Source organism: Papio anubis, chromosome 16 (assembly GCF_008728515.1).
Source record: "Papio anubis isolate 15944 chromosome 16, Panubis1.0, whole genome shotgun sequence".
Lineage (NCBI taxonomy): Eukaryota > Metazoa > Chordata > Mammalia > Primates > Cercopithecidae > Papio > Papio anubis.
Genome location: NC_044991.1, coordinates 77,830,329 through 77,848,092, shown reverse-complemented (window position 1 = coordinate 77,848,092; position 17,764 = coordinate 77,830,329). Strand labels below are relative to the sequence as shown.

The window sequence follows — 17,764 nt, the reverse complement described above, 5'->3', positions numbered from 1 at the left end:
GATTCATTCATTCATCTATCCCTCCATTCATTCGTTCATGGAAATTTGCTGAGTGCCTCCTATTTGTTAAGTCCTCTCCTCCTAGTGCTGGGGACTTAGCAGTGAACCACGCAGACAAAAACCCTGCCTCCTGGGTGGGTCATGAGGTCAGGAGTTCGAGACCAGCCTGGCCAACAGAGTGAAACCCCGTCTCTACTAAAAATACAAAAATTAGCCGGGCGTGATGGCGGGCACCTGTAGTCCCAGCTACTTGGGAAGCTGAAGCAGGAGAATCAATTGAACCCGGGAGATGGAGGTTGCAGTGAGCCGAGATCGCGCCACTGTACCCCAGCCTGGGCGACAAGAGCAAAATTTCATCTAAAAAGAGAAAAAACTGTGCTTCCTAGTACTTGCCTCCTAGCACTTCTAGTTGGGATGACAGACATCAGACAAGGACAAGGTAATGTATGGAATGTCAGATGGTATTAAACGCTAAAGAGAAAAAGCAGGAAAAGGGAATTGGGAGATAGGGGGCTCAGTGGTCACACTTACAGATGAGGGGCCAGGAAAGGCTTCATGAGAGGGTATATTGAAGTCACAACCTGCAGGAGATGAGGGGAGCGCATTAAATAACAGTGACCCCTGGATCACGCAAGTCCCTTTTCAATGATCTTTCAGTGCTGATTATGCCAATGAGAAATACCCCAGGCGGGTGGATTGCTTGACTCTAGGAGTTTGAGACCAGTCTGGGCAACATGGCAAAACCCTGTCTCTACAGAAAAATACAAAAAGTAGCTGAGTGTGGTGGTGCATGCCTGTAGTCCCACCTACTTGGGAGGCTGAGGTGCGAGAATTGCTTAAACCTGGGAGGCAGATGTTTCAGTGAGCCAAGATGGCATCACTGCACTCTAGCCTGGACAACAGAGGGAGACTCCGTCTCAGAAAAAAAAAAAAAAAAAAAAGCCGGTGTGGTGGCATATGCCCAGCAATCCCAGGAGGCTGAGGGAAAATTCGTTTGAACTCCAGGAGGCAGAGGTTGCAGGAGCCAGATCGGGGTGGGCTACTGCATCAGCTCTGAGGATAGAGGGAATGTCTCTAAAAAAAAAAAAAAAGTATAGAATTTAGTGGGGTTTTTGTTTTGGTTGTGTTTTGGCATATCACATAGTGTTGTGCAACTATCACTACTACAGTTTCTTCACTGCAAGAAACCCCATACCATTAGTAATGATAATGACTCCCATTCCCTCCCCAACTTCCCAGCCGACTAACCACTTCTGTCTCTCTGGATTTGCCTGTTTGACTTGATAACAGCTATTTTTACAATTCTCTGCAAAATATTCAAGCTGTGTCTGCCTCTTCTCAGCCCAGCACCAAGGTTCATCTGTCTCAGCCTGCATCAGGGCTTGGTCCCTTTATATGGCCCCATCAGTGGTCCCTCTGTATGTGAATTGTCCTACATTTTGTTTCTACTCCACTCCACTGCCCGCAACACATCTACTGCTTTACTCTTGGCTACTTCTATGAATAACACCCATGCCTTGAAATGGGTCTGGTGTGTACAGGTTTTAAGGGATATATAAAGCTGATACTGGTTTCGATGTATAATTAGGAGGAATTGCTGGGTGGTATTTATATGCAATCCATTTGGTATTTAATTTCTATACTTGAATTCATCGAGTGGAACTAAGAAAGAGCTCTTTCTAAACTAGCTGTGCCTCTTGTTTGTTGTACTAGCAGTGTACTAGAGGGTTTTAGCTGCCCCACATCCTCCCAGCGCTGCTGTATTCATCTTGGGATGATGGGCCACCTCTTTAGTGTGTGTGTGTGTGTGTGTGTGTGTGTGTGTGCAGGTATCTCCCGGGGATTCTGAGCCTGCATGCCCAGCCGCCAGGACTTCGGCCAGGCCAAAGCAGGGGTATAGAGGAGGGCCCAAGGACTTTTTCTTTCCTTTCTTTCTTTATTTTATTTTATTTTATTTTTAGGATGGAATCTCTCTCTGCTACCTAGGCTGAGTGCTGGTGCAATCTTGGCTTCACGTAACTCCCCCACCTCCCAGGCTCTGCTGGGATTCTCCTGTCTCAGGCCCCCGAGTAGCTGGGATTACAGGCACCCAGCCACTATGCCTACACTCTAGGTATTTTAGTGAAGATGGCTCACCATGTTGGCTAGGGCTGGTCTGAACTCAATTCTATGATTCACCTGCCCAGCCTCCCAAAGTGCTGGGATTATAGAGTGATTAACGGCTCAGCCTCGGGTGGATTTTTGAGGGATAGCCAGGGGCCCCAGGGCCTGGGAACCTGGGAGGATTTTAAAGTGGGATAGGCCTGGGGAGAGTACATGCCAGGGACAGGAACTGGGACTGACCCACCTCTCTAAGCCTCCAGGGTCACCTCCTCCTCCTTAATTGCAAGGGCCTTGGTCCCAGGCTTCATTTTAGGACTAAGAGAAAGAGGTTCTAAGGAAAAGCAGAACCCCAAATACAAACTCTTCCCAGGAAGCCAATGCAAAGTGGAATCTTATGAGTGGAGCTCCACTCCAGGCCTACATGCCGGACTCCATGTGAGCGCCCAGCATATGCCTTTGTCTTTGCCTACCAGAGATCCACACAAAGAACATAACGCATGCATCATCCATTTCCCCTGTGCTGTGATTTCTGTTCAGCCTCCTGATTCCTCTCAATTGGCCTGCAGTAGCCCTATCGCTCCATCTGACTCCAGAGCCTTTATCTCTAACCACCAGACTATACTGGGAGGGTAGATTTGAGCAGGGTTCTCCCAGCCTCTGGTAGGCCTCCTGATGAGGGTGTAATTGGTTTCTATGGCTGTGTAATAAAATGATCCCACTCCAGTAGCTTTAAAACAACAATATCCATGCATGAGCCTACAGCCGTGCTGGTCCAGAGTCCGGCCCACGCCAAGGGGCCAAGCGCAAGATGTGCTGGTCAGGTTGAGTCCTTGTCTGGGAGGATCTGTGGGACAAATCCCCTAAGGTCATTCAGTTCCATAAATACTGAGGTCCTACTTCCTTGCTAGCTGTCCCTGGGCCTTTCTCCAGCCTCCAGAGGCTCCAGATTCACCATGTGTGGCTGGAATTTCATCTCCCAAAGCCTGCAATGGAGAATCTCTCCTGCCGGGCCAGTGGCCTAAGCCTGTAATCCCCACTTTAGAGGCCGACCATGGATCATTGCACGTAGATCGAGACCATCCTGGCGTGGGTCACCCCACTCTACTTCAAAAATACGCAAAACTAGCTGCTGTGGCGGGCGCCTGCGGTCCCAGCCACTGGAGGCTAGAGGTGGTGAGAATGGCGGTGCCCGGGAGGCGGAGCTTGCAGTGAGGCCGAGATCGCGGCCACCTGCACTCCAGCCTGGTCGACAGAGCCAGACTCCGGCCAAAAAAAAAAAAAAAAAAAAAAAGAAAATCTCCTCTACGCTGAATCCTTTCTCATACTTCTAATCTCCTGGCTGCATTGTGCATTATAGGAGGCTGAGGTGGTGAGAATCAGCCTGAACCTGGGAGGCGGAGGCAGGCAGGCTGTGAGCCGCAGATCATGCCACTGCACCCAGCTCCAGGCCACAGAGCCAGAGCCAGTCTGTGCCAGTCCTATTTGAGGTGGGCTCTCACTCAGGGTCCAGCCCTGCACCTGGTAGCTTAATTCCCCCTTTTGTCATATACAGTAACCATGGCAGTCAGATCATAATATTCCCAGGTTCTGCCCACAATCAAAGGGGTGGAACTTGTGAATATTATGGGCTTAGAGAAGTAGAGCGTCTTTGGGATCATCTTAATATGCCACTCACAGGGACTGGGGAAGGTCTTGGGTGCTGATAATAACAATAGCAATAGCAACAGTGATATTAGTACTTCTTTTCTTTTGCTTAGAACTTTGTGGATTACAGACTCATTCTACATCTGTAATCCTGCAGGAGGCTGTGATGGACTGAATGGGTCACTCTGAAATTCATATGTTGAGGTTGGACATGGTGGCTCACACCTGTAATCCCAACACTTTGGGAGGCCAAAGTGGGCAAATTGCTTAAGCCCATGAGTTCAAGATCAACCTGAGCAACTTGGTGAAATCTCTTCTCTACTAAAAGTACAAAAAGTTAGCCGGGTGTGGTGGTGCATGCCTGTGGTCCCAGCTACTCAGGAGGCTGAGATGGGAGGATTGTTTGAGCCCAGGATGTGGAGGTTGCAGTGAGCAGAGATTGTGCCACTGCACTGCAGCCTGGCGACACTGTGTGAGACACTGTGTCAAAAAAAAAAAAAAAAAAAAAAATTCCTATGTTGAACCCAAACCCCCATGTACTGTGATTAGGAGGTGGGGCCTTTGGGAGGTGAATAGATCTCAAAGGTGGAGGCCTCATGAATGGAATTAATGGGGTTAGTGCTCTTTTTTTTTTTTTTTTTGAGATGGAGTCTCGCTCTGTCGCCCAGGCTGTAGTGCAGTGGCCGGATCTCAGCTCACCGCAAGCTCCGCCTCCCGGGTTTACGCCATTCTCCTGCCTCAGCCTCCCGAGTAGCTGGGACTACAGGCGCCCACCACCTCGCCTGGCTAATTTTTTGTATTTTTTAGTAGAGACGGAGTTTCACCGTCTCAGCCAGGATGGTCTCGATCTCCTGACCTCGTGATCCGCCCGTCTTGGCCTCCCAAAGTGCTGGGATTACAGGCTTGAGCCACCGTGCCCGGCCAACTAGTGCTCTTATAGCAGAGGTTCCAGAGTGTTCTCTTGCCTCTTCCCTCCAAGTGAGGATGAAATGAGAGGACCATAGTCTGCAACCTGGAAGAGGGCCCTCACCAGAACCTGACTATGCGGTCATCCTGATCTCCAACTCCTTGCCTCCAGAACCATGAGAAATAACCCCCAACCCCCACCCGCCGGCTTATGGTTCTCTGTTACACACAGACTGCAGGCTGTAACATATGTGCCTGTATCCCCATTTCACCCATGGGGCGAGTACAGCTCAGACAGGAGACTGCCTAGCTAGCCTGGCTGGGCCTGGAGCCCAGATCTTTTGACCCTAGGCCAGGGCTTTTGGCGCCCAGAGCATCCCCTGCCCCCACTGGAAGCCTCAAACCTCATTACCATCCTTGGAAGGGGGCAAAGTATCTGCTTCCAGCCAGCCTAGCCCTCGGGGAGCACTTCCCTGTAAACTCACCCCATTGGGTCATCCAAATGGCTTTTACAGGAATTGCCTGTGGGCGAGCAACCTCACCTCATTAAGCAGGAAAAGCAATAAAGCCCGAGGGCTGCAGAATCAGCATAGCTCCTGGGCAGGAAGCGCCCAGTCCCTGGGAGTGGGGGGGACAGGCAGGCTGGGCCAGGCTTGGCTGTATGGCCAAGACCAAGGGTCCATGCTCTCCAGAGGGGAAAGTGTCAGGACTGTCACCATTGTCCCACCTCTGAGTATGCCAGGCATCCTTCCTGGGGGCCTACATTTTTTTTTTTTTTTTTGAGTCGGCTTGCTCTGTAGCCAGGCTAGAATGCAGTGGCATGATCTCAGCCCACTGCAACCTCTGCCTCCTGGGTTCGAGTGATTCTCCTGCTTCAGCCTCCCGAGTAGCTGGGATTACAGGCACCCACCACCATATCTGGCTAATTTTTGTATTTTTAGTAGAGACGGGGTTTTGCCATGTTGGCCAGGCTCGTCTCCAACTCCTAACCTCAGGTGATTTGCCCACCTCGGCCTCCCAAAGTGCTGGGATTATAGGCATGAGCCACCGTGCCCTGCCCCTAATTCAATAACATCATATCCTTATAAGAAGAGGGAAGACCTGTGAAGACAGAGACACTGGGAAGTACCATGGGACAACAGAAGCAGAGACTGGCATCATGCAGTTACAAGACCATAAATGTCAAGGATTGGTGGCCATCACGGGGAGCTCAGAAGAGGCAAGGAAGGATTCTTTCCTAGATCCTTTAGAGCAGGAGTCCCCAGCCCCTGGGCCATGGACTTGTACTCGTCCATGGCCTCTTAGGAACTGGGCCACAGAGCAGGAGGTTAGCAGCAGGCAGGTGAGCGGAGCTTCATCTGTATTTAGAACCACTCCCCATCGCTTGCATTACCTCCTGTCAGATCAGTGGAGGCATTCGATTCTCAAAGGAGCACAAACCCTGTTGTGAGCTATGCATGCGAGGGATCTTGGCTGCATGCTCCTTATGAGAATCTAATGCCTGATCATCTATCACTGTCTCCCATCACCCCCAGATGGGAACGTCTAGTTGCAGGAAAACAAGCTTAGGCTCCCACTGATTCCACATTAGGGAATGTGAGTTGTATAATTATTTAATTATATATTACAATGTAGTAGTAGAAATAAAGGGCACAATGAGTGTAATGCACTTGAATCACCCCAAAACCACCCACCCAACCCCCACCCTGGTCGGTGGAAAAATTGTCTTCCACAAAACTTGTCCCTGGTGCCAAAAAGGTTGGGGACCGCTGCTTTAGAGGGAGCATGGCCCTGCCAACACCTTGATTTGGACTTCTAACCTCCAGAACTCGAAGACAATAAGTTTCCCTTGTTTTAAGCCACTCAGTTTGTAGCATTTTTTTTTTTTTTTTTACAACAGCCCCAGGAAACCATAGAGTACTCTGAATTATTTATTTATTTATTTATTTATTGAGATGGAGTTTTGCTATTGTCACCCAGGCTGGAGTGCGGTGGCATGATCTCAGCTCACTGTAACCTCTGCCTTTCAGGTTCAGGCAATTCTCCTGCCTCAGCCTCCAGAGTAGCTGGGATTACAGATGCCCACCAGCACGCCCAGCTGATTGTTATATTTTTAGTAGAGATGGGGGTTTCTCCATGTTAGTGAGACTGGTCTAAAACTCCTGACCTCAGGTGATCCACCCGCCTTAGCCTCCCAAAGTGCTGGGATTACAGGTGTGAGCCACGGTACCCGGCCACTACCCTGGATTTTAACCTTAGCAGCACAAAGTGGTAAGATGAGCTATACATTATATTTTGTGTTTTCCTTTTAATGAAGAGAAAAAGAGCAAGTCCTCGCAATTGAAAGTAACTGTAAGATAATTCAGTGGCTTCCTATGTATAGATGAGGAACTGGAAGCTCAAAGAGGATAAGTGACTTGTCTAAGATTACATAGTGAGAATGAGGCAAAGGCTAGACTTGAACTTATGTTGACTCCAAGGCCTCTACTCACCTCTGTGTCAGTGTGTGGTTGTGTATCTCATAGGTTATTGGCATGTTTGTAAAGAGTCCCAAAATCCTAGTCCCTAGATGTCACTTTTCTTTTTTTTCTTTTGAGACGGAGTTTCGCTCTTGTCGCCCAGGCTGGAGTACAGTGGTGTGATGTCGGCTCACTGCAACCTCCACCTCCCAGGTTCAAGTGATTCTCCTGCCTCAGCCTCCCAAGTAGCTGGGATTACAGGCGCCCACCACCATGCCTGGCTAATTTTTGTATTTTTAGTAGAGACAGGGTTTTGCCATGTTGGCCAAGCTGGTCTCAAACTCCTGACCTCAGGTGATCTGCCTGCCTCAGCCTCCCAAAGTGTTGATTACAGGCGTGAGTCACTGCGCCCGGTCCCCTTTTCTTTTTCACATGAGCTCAAAACTTAGTACTATCCTTTTCCTTATGGGAACTACCTATGCTAGCCACATTTCCTGTAATGTGAGCCCCTGTGAAGCAAGCCTTCTTTCCCTGGTGATCTTCATTACAAAATTGGAGATGCATTCCCAACAAAATCATCTCCCAGTAGACCCAAGTAAGAATGTTTGGCAAAGTAGAAATTAATTAATAAACAACTTGTAGCACACAAACTCTAGTGTCTGCCTGGAATATTTTGCAACACTTTTGGAAATTCTAGAATTACAATCCTAGCACAAGCTGTTTATTTCAGGCTGTTAGGCCACATACATATCTCACATGCTTGAGAATCTACTGACTCCACTCTGAGCATCAGGAATGGAGCCCCTCTTCCTTTTGTGTGGGCATTTATAGTGGCTGGTAGAGCAGGGTTGCAATACCTGGGAACACCAGGAGGGGTCTGCTTCCAACAGGAAATGGATTTAAGGCTGAAGGTTCTTGAAATTCAAGGTTTTGGGTTCTAGAAAATAAGTCTGTTCCTTTGGGAGGAAATCCACTCTCCTCAGGATGTAGGTTTAACCATCTGACTTAAATTCACTCAGTCTTGGGTCAGACATGGTGGCTCCCACCTGTAATTTCAGCACTTCAGGAGGCCCAGGAGGGTGAATCACTTGAGCTCAGGAGTTTGAGACCAGACTGGGCAACATCGCAACAAAACCCTGTCTCTAACCAAAAATACAAAAATCTTCTGGCATGGTGGTGCACACCTATGGTCCCAGCTACTCAGGAGGCTGAGGCAGGAGGATCACTAGAGCCCAGGAAGTTGAGGTTGCAGTGAGCTGTGACTGCACCACTGCACTCCAGCCTGGGCGACATAGTGAGACCCTGTCTATAAATAAATACATAAATACACGAAGTTGCTCAGTCCTGGAAATGGAACAAAGATGTGAAAGAAAATCTGACTTTTCCTGCCTCCCTACCTAGACACGATCCTGCCCCAGGGAGGCACTTCAGCTGGGGTCAGAGTGCCTGGGACAGTCTCCCTCTCCAATAGGCACCAGGATGAAAAAGAAACTGCATATTTCACTGTCAAAAGAAAAACTAGAACAGCATGCTGGCTTGATGTGTCTCTTGTAAATTGTTTACCTCTGGAGGACCAGATGGCTCATCTCTTGTTGAACCCTTGACCACTTCCCGTGCTGTTAACAGCCTCCACTAGCAAACAGACCCGGCTCCACTGGCTCACGTGGCTGTGCGGGAGTCCCAAGGCCGGCTGGCCTGTGGGGAGTTGCGGGCATTCCAGAGGGCTGACTCAGCAGTCCTGGGCTCTGGATGCTTGAGGAAATGCAAGACAGGAAGGATCTAGGTTGGGCAAATGGTCAGGTGTGGCAGGGATGGACAGCAGCTGGAGGGAGCAGGGATGGGCTTGAACTGCCCATGCCTACAGGGTTCCCAGTGCCCTTAGGCTATGGCCCTAGCATCTCACCCACCTACAGAGTCCTTCTAACGTAGTCCCCATTCACCTCACCTGCTCACCTCTTACCACTCAGATGCCTTGGAATGTCAGCGTTTCCCCTGGCCCCACCTCGCCCTGGCTACGTGTTGGGTGGAGTGGGAGAGGCCGCATCTCCCGCTGCTGCCTTACAGGCCTGGGGAGGATCCACAGACACAGGATGGATTACGAACAGGCTTTGTCCTGACTATGATATGACCTGACTGTGGTTTTTTTTTGAGGGGTAGAACGGGACACAACGGTGCTCTTGCCTTCCTGGGCAGTGGGCAGCGAGCTTTTGGCCGTCCCTGCCTGGGCTCCATCCTTAGACACCACAGAGCAAGGCCTCTCTGGAGCTGGCTGCTGGAATTTTTTTTGTAAACTACTTTATAATAAGAAATGGGGCAGGGCGCGGTGGCTCATGCCTGTAATCCCAGCACTTTGGCAGGCTGAGGCAGGCGGATTGCCTGAGGTCAGGAGTTCGAGACCAGTCTGGTCAACATGGTGAAACCCTGTCTCTACTAAAAATACAAAAAAATTAGCTGGGCTTGGTGGCGTGTACTTGTAATCCTAGCTACTCGGGAGGCTGAGGCAGGGGAATTGCTTGAACCATGGAGGTGGAGGTTGCAATGAGCCGATATTGCACCCCTGCGCTCCAGCCTGGGTGACAAGAGAGAAACTTCGTCTCAAAAAAAAAAAAAAAAAAGGAGGGGGAGGGGGGGGGGGGGGCGGGGCCACACACCTGAAAGCCCAACACTTAGGGAGGTTGAACCCCATCTCTACAAAAAAAAAAAAAAAAGAAAGAAAGAAAAAAAAAGCAAACAAAAAAACCAAAACAGAAATTAGCTGGGCATGGTGGCACATGCCTGTAGTCCCAGCTACTCAGGAGACTGAGGTGGGAGGATTGCTTGAGCTCAGGAGGCAGAGGTAGCAATAAGCCAAGATTGTACCACTGCACTCCAGCCTGGTGATAGGGCCAGATCTTGCCAAAAAAAGAAAAAAAAAAAAAAAAAAAAAGAAGAAAAGAAGAGAAAGATGTACCAATCCAGGTCATAAAAAGTATTACATGTTTATATTAAACAAATTAATGCATTTAACATGTATGCATGTTCTCCTTGAGCAACTAAAGTGGTAATTTGTTTCTGTGCACAAGAAAAGCCTAGAATTAATATCTCTATTTTAGCAGTTATAAAATACTATGTTTTTAGTGTCAAAAATGTGCCTTAAGAATTTTTGGTTGGGGTCAGGTGCAGTGGCTCATGCCTGTAATCCCAGCGCTTTGGGAGGCTGCAGTGGGAGGATTACATGAAGCCAGGAGTTCCAAACCAGCCTGGGCAATATAGTGACAAACTAATGGACTTTTAAATTTTTTGTTTATTTTAAAATTTTTTTTGCAGATGTGGTCTCACTCTGTTGCCCAGGCTGGAGTGCTGTGGCACGATCCTAGCTCACTGCAACCTTGAACTCCTGGGCTCAAGAAATCCTGCTGCCTTAGCCTCCCAAGTAGCTGGGACTACAAGTACGTACTACCATGCCCAGGTAATTTGTAAAAATTTAGTTTTAATTAAAAAATTTTACTTATGAGTGACCATGGCCCAGGACATAGCCTCAGGGGGTCCTGAGAACATGTGCCCAGTTTTTTTTTTACTTCTCTCTATGTTGCCCAGGCTGGTCTCAAACTCCTGGCTTTAAGCGGTCTTCCCACCTCGGCCTCCCAAAGTGGTGGGATTTGGCCAGACATGGTGGCTCACGGATGTAATTCCCGCACTTTGGGAGGCCACGGCGGGAGGATCACTTGAGGTCAGGAGTTTCAGACCAGCCTGACCAAGATGGTGAAACCCCAACTCTACCAAAAAAAAAAAAATACAAAAATTAGCCAGGTGTAGTGGTGCGCACTTGTAGTCCCAGCTACTCAGGAGGCTGAGGTGGGAGAATCACTTGAGCCTGGAGGCAAAGGTTGCAGTGAGCCAAGATCCAGCCACTGCACTTCTGCCTGGGGGACAGAGCGAGACTCCATCTCAAAAAAAAAAAAAAAAAATGCTGAGATTACAGGCTTGAGCTGCTGCATCCAGATCTGATGGACATTTTACTTTTCTTTTGGGGTTTTTTTTTTTTTTGAGACGGAGTTTCGCTCTTGTTGCCCAGTCTGGAGTGCAATGGCACAGTCTCGGCTCACCACAACTTCCGCCTCCCAGGTTCAAGCGATTCTCCTGCCTCAGCCTCCTGAGTAGCTGGGATTATAGGCATGTGCCACCACGGCTGGCTAATTTTGCATTTTTAGTAGAGATGGGATTTCTCCATGTTGGTCAGGCTGGTCTCAAACTCCTGACCTCAGGTGATCTGCCCACTTTGGCCTCCCAAAGTGCTGGGATTACAGGCGTGAGCCACTGAGCCTGGCCTCTGATGGATTTTTTTTTTTTTTTAAATCACTGGTATTCATGTGGGGCACCGGGTAAGGGGGAGGCAGGGATTGGTCCTGGTGAGTAGGGGTGGAGGTGGGAAGGAGGGGACAAATTCAGGGTATTTCTGAGGAGCAGTGGAATATCTTGACCAAGGCCTTCCTCAGGCGGAGATGGAGCCATGCCCTGGGGGACTTTGCAGCCTGGCTGGGAAGACAAGCTTCTCCCCCAGGGAATTAGATACCAGTGGTTAACAGATTAGCAACTTAATCTTAGAGACTGAGAAAGCAGTTTCCAAACTCTAAAACACAGAAGGAAAACCCGTGACAGATTTGGCCACATAAGTATTTGAAGCTTGTGTCTCTCTCTCACTCACTCTCTCTCTCTCTCTCTCACTCACATACACACAGAACAATTTAAGATTAAAAGGTGAGGGGCTGGGAGAAAACTGAGAAAGGATGGTCATCTAGGATTTATCAGCCGCTCCCAGGAATCAAGAAGAAGAAGGCAGATAACTGGACAAAGGAATAGGAACTGGTAATTCCCAGAAGAGGAGATTGGGAAGCCGGTAAACCTAAGGAAATATACTTAGTCTCATTAGGAATCAGGAAAATGCAAAGTAAACAAAGGCCCACCCCTAAGAGTAGTAGCCCAATGTAAAGGAGGGAAGTGGGAGCAGGAGGAGCCTCTCCTTGGAATGGGGAGGAGCCAGCCAGGCTCTGCGGAAGCAGAAGGAGGTGGGTGTACTACTGCGATGGCACAAACACACGTCCACGGGCTCTCCAGGGGGCCCCACCCTCACCCCCCAGACCGTTTCTAGGAGTAGTGGCTGAGCAGGACCCAGTGGAGGCCACCACCCTGCATTGCGAGGGTTAAGTAAGATGCTGAAGGTCAAGCATGAGGTCCGGCCGGGCACTTCCAGCGGCTCTGTCTCGGCCAGGCCAGTGGCCATGCTGAACTGGGAGCAAGGAGAGTGGGAGATAAAACCCTCAGTTTCAGTTGTTTAGCGTGGGAAACGCTAAGCTGATCTGTGTACCACAGCTCCTGGGTGGGGAAGAGATGGGGAGGGAGCCTGTGGCCTGGAGGTGGCTGGAGATAGATTCCCAGGAGGGCTGGGAGGGGTCAAGGGCAGGGTCATGCTATCCTACTTCCCTGGGCACCGAGCATCTTGGCCTGCAGGGGCCCTTCCAATAAGAAATAGGGCTGGGTGTGGTGGCTCACACCTGTAGTCCCTGCTACTCACGAGGCTGAGGTGGGAGGACTGCTTCAGCCCAGAGCTGGAGGCTGCAGTGAGCTATGATCACACCACTGCACCCCGGCCTGGGCCACATAGAGAGACCCTGTCTCTAAACGAATTAAAAACCAAATTAGCCGGGTGCAGTGGCACGAACCTGTAGTCCCAGCTACTCAGGATGGCTTGAACCCAGGAGGTCAAGGCTGCAGTGAGCTGTGACCCCACCACTGCACTCCAGTCTGGATGATAGAGCGAGACCCTCTCTCTCACACACACAAAAAAGGAGAAGTGAGCTGGGGGCGGTGGCTCATACCTGTAATCCCAGTACTTTGGGAGGCCAAGGCGGGCAGATCACCTGAGGTTGGGAGTTTAAGACCAGCCTGACCAACATGAAGAAACTCCGTCTCTACTAAAAATACAAAAAATTAGCCAGGCATGGTGGAGCATGCCTGTAATCCCAGCTACTCAGGAGGTTGAGGCAGGAAAATTGCTTTAACCCAGGAGGCGGAGGTTGCAGTGAGCCGAGATCGCGCCACTGCCCTCCAGCCTGGGCAACAAGAGCAAAGCTCCGACTCAAAAAAAAAAAAAAAAAAAAAGGAGAAGTGCGTATTACAACTTGGTGTAACAATGAATACATTACTATTATATAATAACACATTTTCTTTGACCTAAAGAATCATTTTTTGTCTTCTGATCCTAGAAGTAATTCATATGTTCGTGGGCCCATGCATGGCCTGTGCGTCTTATGGAGAGGTCACTCCAAAAAAGAACCTCAGGGTTCTCCCAGGCACGGAAGTCTGTCTTTGTTTTTTTGACTGTTTTGTAGAGGGAAGCTGCTCCGCCGTCCAGCCCTGTGGAGGTGGCAGGCTTTTGTCCCTGAGATGACAGAGGGTTGGGGGCAGTTCACTCCAGTGACCAGTGGTTGGCCGAGGTGCGCTTCGGAGTTCAGCCCACCTGGGTTTGAATCTACACCCTCCCCGCGTGGAGCTGAGCCTGACCGGTGCGTGTGTGCATCACACTCAGGCGTTTTTCGTTTGTTTATTTTCGGATGGAAAGGGGAGATAGCCCTTCCCCCGGTCTCTCCTCCCGTGCAGCCGTGCCGCAAGGCCAGGGTTGCAATGAAGGCAGGTCTCAGGCAGGTCTCGGCTCTGCTCTGGCAAAGGGGCCCCAAAGGTCTGAGGAAGCCAGCCAGCTCCTCCAAGCTCGTGTCCTTGGTCTCAGACCTACAGGCTTTGTCCACATCCTAGGCTGGTGACAGCATGTGTGTGTGTCACGGCTGGAGTGGCAGAGGCCCTGTGGGAGCTGCAGATCCAGGCCCCCTCCGTAGGTGTCAGGCTGTGTTATGCCAGAGTCCCACACCTGTTCGTGTGAGGGGAAGGTGCCTGCGCAATACTGTAGCCAACCAAATACCATAGTGTCTTCAATACTACTCATCTTGCCCATGGAAAATTATGCCTAAGCCACCATATGGGTCAATGAATGCTCCAGCCCAGACCCAAAGAGATGCCTTTAGCCCAGGGACGTGTGACAGTGTCTGGAGATGTGCCAGGCTGTCATGGCCTGTGCTCCTGGTGTGGGGACACTGCTGAACACACAGGACAGCCTCCACAGCAAAGCATTACATGCCAAGGTCCAGGGACCCTCCCATAACCAATTCCAGAGCGAGGGCTTCTGATTGGAGAGCCTCACACTGCATATCCCTTCGTCACTCATGGGACCCAGGTCAGGCGTACACCCACCTGCACCACACTGCCTATACACAAGCACTTTACCTGTGTTGTATTTATTTATTTTTGGCTCACTGTGTTGCCCAAACTGGCCTCAAATTCCTGGGCTCAGCCCCCCAGGTAGCTGGGACTACAGGTGAGTGCCACTGCACCTGGCTTTTTATGCAGGCATTTTAGGTGAGTCATTGGAGGCACAATGCTACCAACTTGCCACTTCAGGTCCATCTCGATGAGCCTCAGTCTCCTTGTCTATACAATGGTAACAGTGCCCCACACCAGGGGAGCTGTGGGGGTGAGTGACAGGCTGTGTGTCCAGCCCAGTGTCCGGGATTTAGAAAGAGGGGGTCTGCTCAGCGGGGGCAGAGCACAGGCTCGAGGCCAGACTTCCTGGGTACCAGGAATTCAGTGAGTGAATTCTTTGAGCAATGCCTGGCACTGCACAAGTCCTGTAGCCGTGTTGGGTACCACTGGCATTATTGCTGTTTTCAGGATTTGTTTGTGTGTGTGTGTTGGAGTCTCGCTCTGTCACCCAGGCTGGAGTGCAGTGGTACGATCTTGGCTCACCACAACCTCTGCCTCCTGGGTTCAAGCAATTCTCCTGTCTCAGCTTCCCGAGTAGCTGAGATTACAGGCATGCGCCACCACGCCTGGCTAATTTCTGTGTTTTTAGTAGAGATCCGGTTTCAACATGTTGACCAGGCTGGTCTCAAACTCCTGACCTCAAGTTATCCATCCACCTCGGCCTCTCAAAGTGCTGGGATTACAGGCATGAGCCACCGCACTCAGCCTGTTTCCGGTTTTTGATAGTCAAACAAAGTTGCTGGGCCTGGAACAGCGACCACCAGGTCACCTCACTCCCTCAGTGTCAGGAGTCTGTCTGCAGTCCCCAATTGCTCTCACCTTATCTCAGTCCCTCCTGCCTGTCCTCATCCTTATCACTGCTCCTACAGCTGGAGACCAGGGTGGGGTGCATTTGAGATGGGATCCCCAAGTCAGCCTGTGCTTCTTGGAGGCCCCGCTTCCCCCACTCCCTCCCACGACCCTCCCACGACCCTCCCACAGCCCCATCTTTATCTTCCTTCACCCCCCACGCCCCGTGCTCTCTTCCCCAGCCTGGGGAGGCCCCAGCTGCCTTCCCACCTGGCGCCCCGATACACGGCCACCCCCACAGTGGCCTCAAGAGGCTTCTCTCCCAAAGAGAGACTTTGTCTTCAAGGTGACTCCTGGCTGACCCCTGGCATGGCTGGTGGGAGTGGTGACGGGGCAGTGATGGGGCCATTTGAATTAAAACACCCTCTGGATAATTCACAGAAATTCATGAGTCATCTTTATCTGGGGAAACGCCAGTGGAGTGGGCTGGGACCCACGGCTGCAGACTGACAGACAGAGGGAAGCGGCCTCCCTGGACCCCGGTCCTCACTCCCGTGCCTGCTGTTGACTGATCTGCAGGCAGGAGGCGTCCCTCTGCCTGTAGTCCTGGGACAGTGGACCGCAGGGGACACTGGGGCTTCCCAAGGAGTTGCTTGTTCTTCTCCTAAATCAGAAATCAGAGCACTCATCGTCTGTCTGTCCATCAGGCTGCTGTCCTCTGCACAGAGACACCTTGGGTGTCCCCGCCTGGCTCCACATGGTTCTGGAGGATGGCAGAGCCAGGACCATGGGCTGCCGTGAGGGTGGTTCCAACCTGCTCTATTTAAACCAAGGGTCCTTTAAATTTGTCTCTTTTCATTTAAATACATTCTTTAAAAACAAGCAGGCCGGGCATGGTGGCTCACACCATGTGGATCGCTTGAGGCCAGGAGTTTGAGACCAGCCTGGGCGACATAGCAAGACCCATCTCTATAAAATATATCTCTCTATATATATTTAAATTTTCTTTTTTTCTTTCTCTCCTTTTTTTTTTTTTTTTTTGAGACAAAAATCTTACTTTGTTGCCCAGGCTGGAGTGCCATGGTGTGATCTCAGCTCACTGCAACCTCTACCTCCTGGGTTCAAGCGATTATCCTGCTTCAGCCTCCTGAGTAGCCGGGATTACAGGAGCCCGCCACCACACCCGGCTAATTTTTGTATTTTTAGTACAGACAGGGTTTCACCATGTTGGCCAGGCTAATCTCGAACTCCTGACCTCAGGTGTTCCACCCGCCTCAGCCTCCCAAAGTGCTGGGATTACAGGCATGAGCCCATAATTACAGGCGTGTGCCTGGCCCCAAAATTTTTTTTAAAAAGACAGAAAAACTCCCTGCCCCCAGGAGCTAAGATTCTTGAGAAGGATACTTGATTAACTGATGAATAAGACAGTCAGAACCGTGAGTTCTTTGAAGAATACGGGTGAGGGGCAAGGCCACATTAGCCAAGGGGGTCAGCGAGGACCTCTCTGAGGAGGTGGCCTTGGTTGTGAGGCCTGCAGGCTGGGAGAGAGTGATATGGAAGTCCTGGGGGAAGGGAGGGGTGTGCCAGGCAGAAGGCACAGCCAGGGCAAAGGCTGGAGGGGGGCTCCGGCTGAGGCCCATGCTTTGGCAGGGAGGAGGAGTTTGGGTCCTTCTGGCTCTTCCAGTCGCCTTTGGGTGGTCCAGGCAAGTTGTGTGACTATCCTGGGCTTAGTCTTGCCATCGGTAAAATGAACGAGTTGGACTCTTGGACTCCACACTTTCTCGGGCCCCCTCTGGTACAGGCAAACTGGTTCCCAGAGAAGCCTCCTCGGGCGCCCGTCTGTCTTCTGTGTAAACTCACATTCCTCTTCCTGGGCTATTTTGCCATTTCCTTTCATGCGAAACCAAAGGAGCTATTTTGGAAACTCCTATAAGCAAACTAAGCCCTGGCTGGCATTTGAGTGGATAAAAAAGAGCCCTAAGTGAGGGACTCAGGCATAAAAGCCACCCAGCCCCGAAAGCCCATGACGTTAAATTTAGATGTTTTACCTCTAAATGAGGTGAAATTGCAGGTTCCCTCTGGCTGGCAGTGGGGAGGAGACGCAGGGCAGCTTCGGCCAGCAGTGAGCAGGACAGATTTAGCGGGAGTGGGCTCTGCTTCCTCCAGCCACACCTTGGGGACGGAGGTCCAGGACAGTCCCCAGTGTCTGGGAGCATCTGGCATCCTCTCCCTGCATGCACCAGCCAGGTCTGAACGGCATCAGTTCTAAGTGCCAGGCCAGAGAGAGGCAGCGAGGGACACGGAGTGGAAGAGGCTGTCCTGTCTGCCACCAAAGGTTTGGAAACTGCATGACTCTGTGCCTCCCTGCTCTGCCCTGGGGCCCAGCAGGGTCTCTGCCCTGTCTCTCATGCCTGCAGAGTGCTGGTTACCCAGGGCTGCCCTAAGCCCCCCGAGCGTCCCTCCTCGCTTCCCGATGCCTCCCCAGGGACCTCCTAGACCTGCCCACAATCCGG

At 50.8% G+C, this 17,764-nt stretch overlaps 1 protein-coding gene across 6 annotated transcripts in view; it reads left to right on the top strand.

Moving 5' to 3' along the window:
* The window catches only part of RIPOR3 (RIPOR family member 3), a 106,198-nt gene that overhangs the window by 36,390 nt on the left and 52,044 nt on the right, over positions 1-17,764 (top strand). Inside the window, exon 1 of one of the 6 annotated variants that reach the window (XM_021920937.2) lies at positions 10,514-10,540. The exons of the other annotated variants lie outside the window; for them this stretch is intronic. The gene's annotated coding sequence lies outside the window, so the exon portion shown is untranslated. Of the gene's footprint in view, positions 1-10,513; positions 10,541-17,764 lie in introns of those variants that run through there. 6 annotated transcript variants of the gene reach the window in all.